The sequence below is a fragment of the Pongo pygmaeus genome, chromosome 11 (assembly GCF_028885625.2).
Source record: "Pongo pygmaeus isolate AG05252 chromosome 11, NHGRI_mPonPyg2-v2.0_pri, whole genome shotgun sequence".
NCBI classification, from domain to species: domain Eukaryota; kingdom Metazoa; phylum Chordata; class Mammalia; order Primates; family Hominidae; genus Pongo; species Pongo pygmaeus.
In genome coordinates, this window is record NC_072384.2 from 50,354,548 (window position 1) to 50,367,325 (window position 12,778).

The 12,778-nt window shown below is 36.9% G+C and overlaps 1 long non-coding RNA gene across 1 annotated transcript in view; it reads right to left on the reverse strand.

Annotated features, from left to right (window-relative positions):
* LOC134737685 (uncharacterized) overlaps window positions 1–12,778 on the reverse strand; it is a 286,300-nt gene that overhangs the window by 162,186 nt on the left and 111,336 nt on the right. Inside the window, exon 6 of the long non-coding RNA XR_010122811.1 lies at window positions 1,200–1,319. This is a non-coding gene — a long non-coding RNA (uncharacterized LOC134737685). The remainder of the gene's footprint in view (window positions 1–1,199; window positions 1,320–12,778) is intronic.

Genomic DNA, 12,778 nt, shown 5'->3' on the forward strand with positions numbered 1-12,778 from the left:
TGATTAGTCAGTTAATTATACACAGATGTTTAACTTTGCCAAGGAGTTGGGCTGATGTGATTTTATCTTAGTTGCTATTTTTAAATTGACCCATATAGTGTGTGCATGTACGTGTGCATACACATACACACACACACACACACACATACATACACATAGATATATATGAATCAATGGTTCTTATATTCTCTTTGTGATAGATGAAGCGATTCAGCCCCGACACCAACTCAAGTCAAGGTACGAACAGGCATCAAAGTCCAAGGAGAAATAATTAAAGATTCATTCACCCTATGATCTGTAATCCTGGTTGTATAAAATTTAGTCTACCTATCCCCCACCTAGCTGAGTATTCCCAAAGAAAAGTCCTATTTAGGACTAGGTATGGTAGGTTAAAATGTGAATATCAAAGCAAATGAATTGCAATGTCAGTTATATAATAAGGGCCCTGTCACCTTGAGAGCTTCTCTTCCCACGTGAACATGAAGCAGAGAAATCAGCAGCTTTGGTAGCTGTGGCAACCACACTGCCAAGCCTGAAGAGCAAATGTTCCCTGTGCAGGTTTTGTGCCCCTCTGGCGCTTTGTAGATTCTGCTAATGTTAAATCCTCCAGATTCTCCACTTGCTGAATTCATCCAGCAGGGAAAATTAGAGCTGTGATCAGGAAACAAAAGGAGGCTTGCTTTGTGTATGACAAAAGTAGGAAAACACCCTTCAGTTAAAGCAGAAATGCTCTCAATGGCCATCTACAACAGCATCACAAATAGTAGCAAATATTTATCATGCACATTGTTTGTTTAAATTCTAAGAATACAGGGCCAGTTTACTAAGGTTAACCAACCACTGCATTAATAGCTCCCAAAGCTTGCAAATTTAGGATAAATATCGAAACATCTATATGTTATATAGAACCAGAATTGTATGCCATGGCAAAGAGTATTTACTGGACAAGTGTTGAATATTATAATCAAGGAGCCTAGCATCAAATTCCAAATAAACCTATAGTAATTGTTTTGTTCAACAGAACATTGTGTTTATAAACAGTTTTGCATTTATTTTTATCTTTTATATATTTTTAAATTTTTTAATTTTTCTACCTATTTCTAGAAAAATAATAAAGAGTATAAGACAAAGTAAAAAGGAAATACTCTTCCTGCCTAAGGGGTGCATCTAGATTTGTCAAAAATTTACAGTTTACTTACCTCACTACAGCTCAGGAAAGCAAAAAAGGCGCTTGCCTCAGTCCCTATGACACATGAATGTACATGAGGCTTCCATTTCCATGTAGCTGCAGCTTCTCTTCTTCCCTACTGCCAGAATCCCTAGGGAAAGCAGTGACATGAAAGTCTTAAAATTATATTTCCCAGTTTCCCTTGCAGAAAATGGTGGCCCCACATTGGGCAGCTCTTAAAAATACAAGGAAACATAAGAAGAAACATAGATGATCTTGGGGATGGTGATGACTTTTTAGATATCACATTAAAGAAAGAATTGATGAGTTGGACTTTATTAAAATTAAAAACGTTCTGCTCTGTGAAAGACAATGTCAAGAGAATGAGAAGGCAAGCCACATATTGGGAGAAAATATTTGGAAAAGAAACCTAATAAAAGACTATTATCTAAAATATACAAAGAAGTCTTAAGATACAATAAATTACCTGACGAGAAAATGAACTAAAGACCTTAACAAACACCGCACTCAAGAAGATATACAGATGACAAATAAGCATATGAAAAGATGCTCCACATCATATGTTATCAGGGAAAGGCAAATTAAAACAATGATGATATACTACTATATGCCTATTGGAATGGCCAAAATCTGGAACACTGATAACACCAAATGCTGGTAAAGACATGGAGCAACAGAAACTCCATTTCTGGTAGAATACAAAATGGTATAGCCACATTGGAAGACAGTTTGGCAGTTTCTTACAAAACTAAACATATTCACCCATATGATCTAGCAATCATATTCCTTGGTATTTATCAAATGGAGTTGAAAACTGAAGTCTACACAAAAACCTGCACTCTGATGTTTATTTATAATTGCTAAAACTTGAAAGCAACTAAGATAATCTTAGGTTTTACATAAGTAGATAAATCAATAAATAAACTGTGTTATATCCAGACAATGGAGTATTATTCTGTGCTAAAAAGAAATGAGATATCAAGCCATAAAAATATATGTAGGAATCTTAAATGTTTATTACTAAGTGAAAGCAATCTGAAAAGGCTGTATAATTATAACTATATGACATCTTTGAAAAAGCAAAACTATGGAGACAGTAAAAAGATCAGCGTTGCTAGGGGTTGCGGGGAGGGAGGGATGAATATGTAGAGCATAGGAGGTTTTCAGCAGAGTAAAAATACTCCTTATGACATTATAATGGTGGATCTATGTCAGTATACATTTGTCTAAACCCATAGAACGTACACCACGAAGACTGAGCGCTAATGTAAACTGTGGACTTTGGGTGATAATGATAGTTAATGTAGGTCATCAGTTGTCACAAATGTACCCCTGTGGTGGGGATGTTGCTAATGAGGGAGGCCACGTGTGGGGACAGGGGATATATAGGAAATCTCTGTACCTCCCTCCTCAACCTAAGACTGCCCTAGGAAAAATTTTAAAATTAATTTTTTAAAAGTAGGCTGACTGTTTATGGCCTTCCTTTTTCTTCCTGGAACTATAGCAGCACCTTATATCATGAAGTAGAGAACCAGACCACATGGACGGCAGAATGAAGAGCCACAAGGAGCCACTGGTGGCGCTTGTGCTCTCCCTACTTCCTGTCATCTCCTTACATGGGAAAAAAATACAAGTAATGTTCAGGTCACTATATTCACATGTCTTACAAGTGATCAAATGAACAAAATAACCAGAGGAAGCTAAAAGAGTCACTGCTTTTAGAATTGAGATGGGAAGGGCTATAGAATGATTTAATTATTAAAGAAGAATTCATGAAGGAGACATGAATAGGCTAGGACTTGAACAGAGTAGGATTTCCCTTAACAGAAAGTAAGACAATAAAGATGAAGGTGCCGAAAAGACACTAAAACTCAGGGGAAGAATATAAGCAATGGAGGAAGTGCAGGTGTCAGGATGCAATGTAAAAAGAGTTGGTGAAACCAGTGATTTTAGAGGAATGCTGCCAGGGAGATAACTTATGGAGAGACAGACAAAATAAAGATGGGGAAACTGCACCAAGCTGCCCTTTCAAAAATTAGGTGAGAACCAAATTTATTATAGTTGCAGTTTAACCAAATGGAAGAAAACGTCAAAACAGACAGAATTATGTATGCTCTACTCTCAAAGTTCAAGCAGTGTGATTCCCACTGATGTTAATCAAAGGAAAGACTCCACTTAAAAATAAAACAAAAGGCTGGGTGCAGTGGCTCATGCCTGTAATCCCAGCACTTTGGAAGGCTGAGGCAAGTGGATCACGAGGTCAGGAGTTCGAGACCAGCCTGGCCAACATAGTGAAACCCTGTCTCTACCAAAAATGCAAAAAATTAGCTGGGCGTGGTGGCAGGTGCCTGTAATCCCAGCTACTCAGGAGACTGAGGCAGGAGAATTGCTTGAACCTGGGAGGCGGAGGTTGCAGTGAGCTGAGATCGCACCATTGCACTCCAGCCCTGGCGATAGTGTGAGACTGTCTCAAAAAATAATAATAATAATTAAAATAAGTAAAAAATAAATAAAATAAAATAAAACAAAAGGTAATTAGAGGTAGAATCTCAACTGGTCTAGTTTTCTATGCCTTGACAGAAAGGTGGGAAGAATTTGGGAAGATTCTGTGAGGCAGATCAAGAGGTACTAACAGAAAAAAATCTAGTATATATTACAAGGTTACTATAAGCCTGAACATTCCAGAGGGCTTTTGAGTACTACTGCCACAGAGGTTCTCCCATGACCATTGAGCGGTTAGTTGGGTAATAAGTCACATAGTGGCTGGGTGTGGTGGCTCATGCCTGTAATCCCAGCACTTTGAGAGGCCGAGGCAGGTGGATCATTAGGTCAGGAGTTCGAGACCAGCCTGGCCAACATGGTGAAACCCCGTCTCTACTAAAAACACAAAAATTAGCCAGGCATGTTGGTGTGCACCTGTAATCCCAGCTACTCAAGAGGCTGAGGCAGAAGAATCACTTGAACCCAGGAGGCAGAGGTTGCACTGAGCCGAGATCGTGCCACTGCACTCCAGCTTGGGCGACAAGAGCGAGACTCCATCTCTAAATAAATAAATAAATAAATAAATAAATAAATAAGTCATGTAGCTACACATCCATTCCACCTGGTCCGCTCCTCAGCATCATTGCCTGGGTCTGGGAAAAGACAGAAGTGTACTCTTAGAGTGCCCTGTGGAAGGTGGCCTGCTCTTACTGGGCCTACCTAAAGAAAGGAGTAGAACAGGAAGTCAGCACCATTGTTATAATAAACAGTGTTTAATCTAACGGAACAAGCAAACAAACAAACAAAAAAACTAATGTGAAAAAGAGTTAACAATAATAAAAAATTATGTCAAACATTCAATAGTTTTACCACTGTATAGATACTATATAAATGTTGAGGTGCCTAAAAAATTTAGAGTAATCTTAGGGCCCTCTGTCTTTCTAGGTAATAGAATTATAGTTATTTGCAACATTTATTATCAACAGAATAGATATTAGTTAAATGAAGTAGAAAGAGAAATGATTTCCATAGATATGTTCCAGCCATTAAGAGTTTGCAAGCCAAAAACCTAAAACTTTAAGGTTGGACAAATATGGCTAAAAGAAATTGCAGATTCACCTCTACATATTAGAAAAGAGAAGATGATCATTAAGCATTATTGAAGTAAAGAAGATTTAAAATAAGTTATTAAATTAACTCTTCTTTTTCTTAAATTTTCACAGAAATTCCCACTCTCTTTTGAAACTCATTTTTGTCTTTTTAAAACTCTTCTCCAAATCACATTTTCTAGCTAAATTTTACTAGAGCAGGTAGCAGGGTAAGTTCTAGTTTGATAAGCAATATTTTCCATGAATAGCTACAGTACAGATCATCTGCCTATCTGAAACTAATGTTCACTATATAAGAGGCAGCATTTAGACAAGTAATATCAAGCTGTGACATAGTAATTATATAATGTTTTATTCCCAAATAAAAATTTTATTAAATACAAAACATTATAAATTGGCCAGGCGCGGTGGCTCATGCCTGTAATCCCAGCACTTTGGGAGGCTGAGGCGGGTGGATCACGAGGTCAGGAGATCGAGACCATCCTGGCTAACATGGTGAAACCCCGTCTCTACTAAAAATACAAAAAATTAGCCGGGCTTGGTGGTGGGCGCCTGTGGTCCCAGCTACTCAGGAGGCTGAGGCAGGAGAATGGCATGAACCCAGGAGACGGAGCTTGCAGTGAGCCGAGATTGCGCCACTGCACTCCAGCCTGGGCGTCAGAGTGAGACTCCAACTCAAAAAACAACAACAACAACAACAAAAAATTATAAATTAAGATATTATGAAGTACATGCAGAACCCAGGGGTTCTTTTTGTATGTGTATATATATACTTGGGGGGGTGGTGTGTGTATACTATATATACATGCATATATATATATATGGAAAATGATTCAGAAATTAGGAAACTGATTATTTTTATAATAGCAGAGTTCACTGCATATTTGGAGATTCTTCAGTCTGGGTCAGATCTATGTAAGAGACCCAAAGTAAATCTATCCCTGTGTTTCTTTGCTTTCAATCTCTTGCCATGTTTCAGTCACTGAATGAATGACTAGCGAAACTCTTCTCCCAGATGGCCCATGTTGAGTGGGTCAAACCTAGAGCAGTCAAACATTAATTCCCCAGAGGCAACATGCAAATGAAAAAGCATATATGAAAAGCCAAAGCCACACCAAATAATTCCAGCAATATTCTTTCTTGACTATGCCAAGCTAATTACCCTAAAAATATTTCACTCCTTCAAAATCTGAAAGTTATTAATGAATGAATATCAGGAATCTAAACAATGACTTTGAAACATATATATTTGTGATAACTCCCCATGTTCAAATGTAACATTGTAAAACATATAGGCACACCCATCTGTTTTAAAGGAATAATTCTGAAGTAATCAAGAAGAAATTTAAAATAAAAGTAAACATTAGAGAAAAAAAATATCCAAAGCAACACTGAAACTTTATTGACTATGCAGCTTATATTTTTAATTTTTTAAAATTTGTAACATATTCACATAGTTCAACATTTTTTTAATTAAAATGCTAACAAAAACCTCTCATTCCTCCTCAAGTCCTATCTTTCATTTGCTCAGGTTCTCTGGCTGATTTCCATTTCTCCTCTAGTTCCAATGAAATCCTGTGAGATCAATGTGCAAAATTGATCAAAGTCACAAAACAGATGTGTGTGTAAACAAACACACACACATATATATAAATTTAATGCATGATATAGAGGACTTTTTAAATGGTGGGGGGGGAAATTGATTATTTGGTAAATATCCTGTCAAATAGCTATACATCTGGGAGGAAGTTATTCCTATTTTATAGCATAGAAATGTGAATCAATGACTACATTCCACGTGAATTATAGATATAAACCTTAAAACAATAAAATTACTAGCAGTAAGTATAGTATAATTTTTATATCACCCTGGGATTAGGAAGAATATTGAGAAAAAAGCCAAGAAACTAGAAAGAAAGTCTACCAAAACCAACTACTTAAAAGTTTAAATTGTCTATTCAGGAATAAACTCTACAACAAAAGTTAAATAGCAGAAAGTACATAAATATATATATGTATGTAAGTATATATAGACACACATATATATGTGTGTGTGTATATATGCATATATATGTGAGTGTGTGTATTTCCAACATATACAACAGACTAAGGTTTAATATTCAAAACACGTAACGAGTGCCTATTTCTATATTTATATAAGAGAAAGACAAAAAACTCAATAGAAATACGAGCACAAGTTATAAAAGAGCAATTCACAAAAGAAACACAAATCGACAGTAAATATACCTTTTAAAATATTCAGCCTTACTAGGTATCAGGAAAATGTATATTAAATAACAAGATACAAATTATTTACTCTTCACACTCGTAAACACTAATAAGATGGGATAACATCAATATAAAGTGTCTGTAATATAGTAAGGAAATCTTCAATTTTATATCTTGCAGGTATAAATAAATAATATATACATATATGTAATAAGGTGGAGAAAATTTTATGTTCCAGAATTCTAAGAGGACTAAGAAGACAAGCCCAGCTGGCAAGGACCACCCCCACACCCACTGCTACCTTACCCCACCTACCTCCACTGCCCAAGAGAAGCAGTTGGCTTGAGAGCCTGTACTACACTTTTAAAGTGAGTTTCAGATGATAAGGAGCATCAGGCTGAAGGTAGCTGGAGGTTGGCAAGTAATAGAGCTGGAGAAGTGGAGCCAATGAGATGGCAGAAGACCAAGTGAGGAGTGAGAAGGAATGATATCATTTATTATGACTTCTTCCTTCAGAGACATTTTGAATTTGGGGTATGATTGGCTTTTTGGAGGAAAACACTGAAGGAGGAATGAAATATACTTTGCACACAGATAAAGCATTGTGAAGACATAAAGGGCTAATATGTGGGGAAGCCTTGAATTGCCACAGATCCTAAAATTGGAGTTTGAGGCAAGTTAATCCAGACTCCTTTTTTTATTTTTATTTTTATTTTTATTTTTGAGACAAAGTTTCACTCTTGTTGCCCAGGCTAGAGTGCAATGGCATGGTCTCAGCTCACCGCAACCTCCACCTCCTGGGTTCAAGCAATTCTCCTGCCTCAGCCTCCCTAGTAGCTGGGATTACAGGCATGCACCACCACGCCGGGCTAATTTTTGTGTTTTTAGTAGAGACAGGGTTTCTCCATGTTGGTTAGGCTGGTCTCGAACTCCCGACCTCAGATGATCCGCCCGCCTCGGCCTCCCAAAGTGCTGGGGTTACAGGCGTAAGCCACTGCACCCAGCTTAATACAGACTCCTAATAGTCAGAAAATCTCTAGTTTCAAATTTTAAAAAAAGAAAGATTACATGTGTGTGTTTGTATATGCATGTGTGTATGTGCACACACTTAATACACCATGATATGTTAGGACACTGTTTTACTATAGCACTTTCCAGCTTGGAAACAGTTTTATATTTTAAAAACTAAACATACACACATATTTTGCTCTGTAGTTACTACTTGTTTTTACTCATGACTGGTCATGTTTTTTATGAATTGAATCCTTTGCTACATTTGTCCATATGGGCTGCTATCACAAAATCCTTTAGACTGAGTAAACTTAATAGACAACTTTATTGCTTGAATTTCTTATAGAGAAATGTATTGCTCATAGTTCTGGAGGCTGAGGCGTCCAAGATCAAGGTGCTGGCAGATTTGGTGTCTTGTGAGGGCCTTCCCCTTCGTAGATGGTGCCTTCTAGCTGCATCTTCACATGGTGGAAGGGGAAAACAAGCTCTCTGGGCCTTTTTTAAGGATACTAATTTCATTCATGAGGGCTCCACCCTCATGACCTAATCACCTCCCAAAGGCCCCATCTCTTAATACCATCACTTTGGGGGTTAGGATTTCAACATACAAATTTTGGGAGAACACAAACATTCAGACCATAACAGCTGATGGCTCAGGCAATGAGCAAAAGGGGCTGTACTATACTGTCCCCAGAAAAGGGTTTTTGCTCAAATACTGTTTACTCTACTATTTTTTTAACTATTTTATCTGTACTAAGTAAAGCACAGATCATTTAGTAAGTTTATTTAAACCATAAAGCTAATTACCAACCCTACCAAGAAAAAGAAGACAATACCTTTCCTAACTCCATCTTTTTACCAAGTCTTGTTTCTCAGGAACAACAACTTTCAATTCTCTTAGTTGTTTCTTTTTGGTCTTACCTTTATATTTGGATATAAGATTTATATTGATATTTCTTTATTTTTTCAACATTAGACATCAAGCATTAACTTTCTTTTATAGAAGAAAAGAAGTTAGTTATCTTAGAGCATTATCCTAACTCATAATTCCCCTATATTCTTCTCTAAATAGATATATTTTTATTAAATCAAAATATTTTGATTATAGTACTGACAAAATTTATATTAAACAATATTCTTTCTTGTATAAACATTTTAATAGAGTTAACATTTGTCTTTCTTTATTAGATATATTTACTTTCATTTAAATTTTTACTGTAAAATATTCACACATACAAAGAAGCACATGAGACAACAATGCAGAGAAAGTATTGATGTAACTACCATGTAGACCAAGAAATAAATATGACCACAAGATACATTCTTATCACAACTCCCTTCCTCCCTCCCTCCCACCCTCAGAGATAACCTGTACATTAATGGTGCTGTAAATTATTTTCATGTTTTATTTTACCAAGTAATTGCACATCTTACAAACTAAAGCTTAATTATGACTGGTTACGTATCTTTAGCTTAGTTTATAATGCTAAACTATTTTCAAAACTTATTGTGCCAATTTATTTTGCCACCCATAACGTAAGTCTTAGTTGTTCCACATTCTTCCTAATACTTGAAGTACGTACGCACACATACACACACACACAAATATAATTTTATATATATATATATAATTTTTGTTATTCTTGTGGTTGTGTAGTGGTGTCTCACTGGGGTACAATTTATACTTGCTGGATGACAAATGAGGCTAAGCACTTTGTATATGTTTAATGACTCTCTGAATTTCCTCTTTTATGGATTTACTGTTTAAATCTTTTGACTGTTTTTCCTTGGGGTTTTCTGTTTTATTCTCATTAATTTTTAATAGAAATTATTTATGTATTCCAAATTTTTTTGGTGGGGATGACAAGATCTTGCTCCGTCACCCAGGCTGGAGCACAGTGTTGCAATCATGGCTTACTGCAGCCTTCACCTCCTGGGCTTGAGCAACCCTCTCAGCCCCGAGTAGCTGGGACCACAGACACATGCCACCATACCTGGCTAATTTTTTGTAGAGAGAGGGTTTTGCCATGTTGCCCAGGCTGGCCTCGAACTCCTGGGTTCAAGCGATCCTCCCGCCCCTGCCTCCCAAAGTCTATGATTACAGACATGAGCCACCAGGCCCAGCCCTGAATTGTTTCTCCACTGTGTGGGTTGCATTTCACTTTTATTGTGATGTATTTTAAGTAAACTATTTTAATGTAATCCAGTTTTTCCTTTATGGTTGATGCTGCTTCTCTATTTTTTTCTTTTGGTCTTAAAAACTACTTTTCTACTTTAAAATTATGAAGATATTCTCCTATTTTATTTTTCAAAAGATTGTTTTGCCTTTTATATATAAATATATGATTTTATAATTGACTTCAATGTATGATGATTTATAGATGTCTAGTTTTATTTTCCAGTATGGATATCCAACACCTTTTAACAAAGAAGTCATCTTTTTCCATAGCTTTTCAGTGCCATTCTTTATTTTTTTACTTTTTATTTTATTATTATTATTATTATTATACTTTAGGTTTTATGGTACATGTGTGCAATGTGCAGGTAAGTTACATATGTATACATGTGCCATGCTGGTGCACTGCACCCACTAACTCGTCATCTAGCATTAGGTATATCTCCCAATGCTATCCCTCCCCCCTCCCCCCACCCCGCAACAGTCACCGAAGTGTGATGTTCCCCTTCCTGTGTCCATGTGTTCTCATTGTTCAATTCCCACCTATGAGTGAGAATATGCGGTGTTTGGTTTTTTGTTCTTGCGATAGTTTACGGAGAATGATGATTTCCAATTTCATCCATGTCCCTACAAAGGACATGAACTCATCATTTTTTATGGCTGCATAGTATTCCATGGTGTATACGTGCCACATTTTCTTAATCCAGTCTATCATTGTTGGACATTTGGGTTGGTTCCAAGTCTTTGCTATTGTGAATAATGCCGCAATAAACATACGTGTGCATGTGTCTTTATAGCAACATGATTTATAGTCTTTTGCGTATATACCCAGCAATGGGATGACTGGGTCGAATGGAATTTCTAGCTCTAGATCCCTGAGGAATCGCCACACTGACTTCCACAAGGGGTGAACTAGTTTACAGTCCCACCAACAGTGTAAAAGTGTTCCTATTTCTCCACATCCTCTCCAGCACCTGTTGTTTCCTGACTTTTTAATGATTGCCATTCTAACTGGTGTGAGATGGTATCTCATTGTGGTTTTGATTTGCATTTCTCTGATGGCCAGTGATGGTGAGCATTTTTTCATGTGTTTTTTGGCTGCATAAATGTCTTCTTTTGAGAAGTGTCTGTTCATGTCCTTCGCCCACTTTTTGATGGGGTTGTTTGTTTTTTTCTTGTAAATTTGTTGGAGTTCATTGTAGATTCTGGATATTAGCCCTTTGTCAGATGAGTAGGTTGCGAAAATTTTCTCCCATTTTATAGGTTGCCTGTTCACTCTGATGGTAGTTTCCTTTGCTGTGCAGAAGCTCTTTAGTTTAATTGGATCCCATTTGTCAATTTTGGTTTTTGTTGCCATTGCTTTTGGTGTTTTAGACATGAAGTCCTTGCCCACGCCTATGTCCTGAATGGTAATGCCTAGGTTTTCTTCTAGGGTTTTTATGGTTTTAGGTCTAACGTTTAAGTCTTTAATCCATCTTGAATTGATTTTTGTATAAGGTGTAAGGAAGGGATCCAGTTTCAGCTTTCTCCATATGGCTAGCCAGTTTTCCCAGCACCATTTATTAAATAGGGAATCCTTTCCCCATTGCTTGTTTTCTCAGGTTTGTCAAAGATCAGATAGTTGTAGATATGTGGCATTATTTCTGATGGCTCTGTTCTGTTCCATTGATCTATATCTCTGTTTTGGTACCAGTACCATGCTGTTTTGGTTACTGTAGCCTTGTAGTATAGTTTGAAGTCAGGTAGTGTGATGCCTCCAGCTTAGTTCTTTGGCTTAGGATTAACTTGGCGATGCAGGCTCTTTTTTGGTTCCATATGAACTTTAAAGTAGTTTTTTCCAATTCTGTGAAGAAAGTCATTGGTAGCTTGATGGGGATGGCACTGAATCTATAAATTACCTTGGGTAGTATGGCCATTTTCACGATATTGATTCTTCCTACCCATGAGCATGGAATGTTCTTCCATTTGTTTGTATCCTCTTTTATTTCCTTGAGCAGTGGTTTGTAGTTCTCCTTGAAGAGGTCCTTCACATCCCTTGTAAGTTGGATTCCTAGGTATTTTATTCTCTTTGAAGCAATTGTGAATGGGAGCTCACTCATGATTTGGCTCTCTGTTTGTCTGTTATTGATGTATAAGAATGCTTTTGATTTTTGTACATTGATTTTATATCCTGAGACTTTGCTGAAGTTGCTTATCAGCTTAAGGAGATTTTGGGCTGAGACGATGGGGTTTTCTAGATACACAATCATGTCATCTGCAAACAGGGACAATTTGACTTCCCCTTTTCTTAATTGAATACCCTTTATTTCCTTCTCCTGCCTAATTGCCCTGGCCAGAACTTCCAACACTATGTTGAATAGAAGTGGTGAGAGAGGGCATCCCTGTCTTGTGCCAGTTTTCAAAGGGAATGCTTCCAGTTTTTGCCCATTCAGTATGATATTAGCTGTGGGTTTGTCACAGATAGCTCTTATTATTTTGAGATACGTCCCATCAATACCTAATTTATTGAGAGTTTTTAGCATGAAGGGTTGTTGAATTTTGTCAAAGGCCTTTTCTGCATCTATTGAGATAATCATGTGGTTT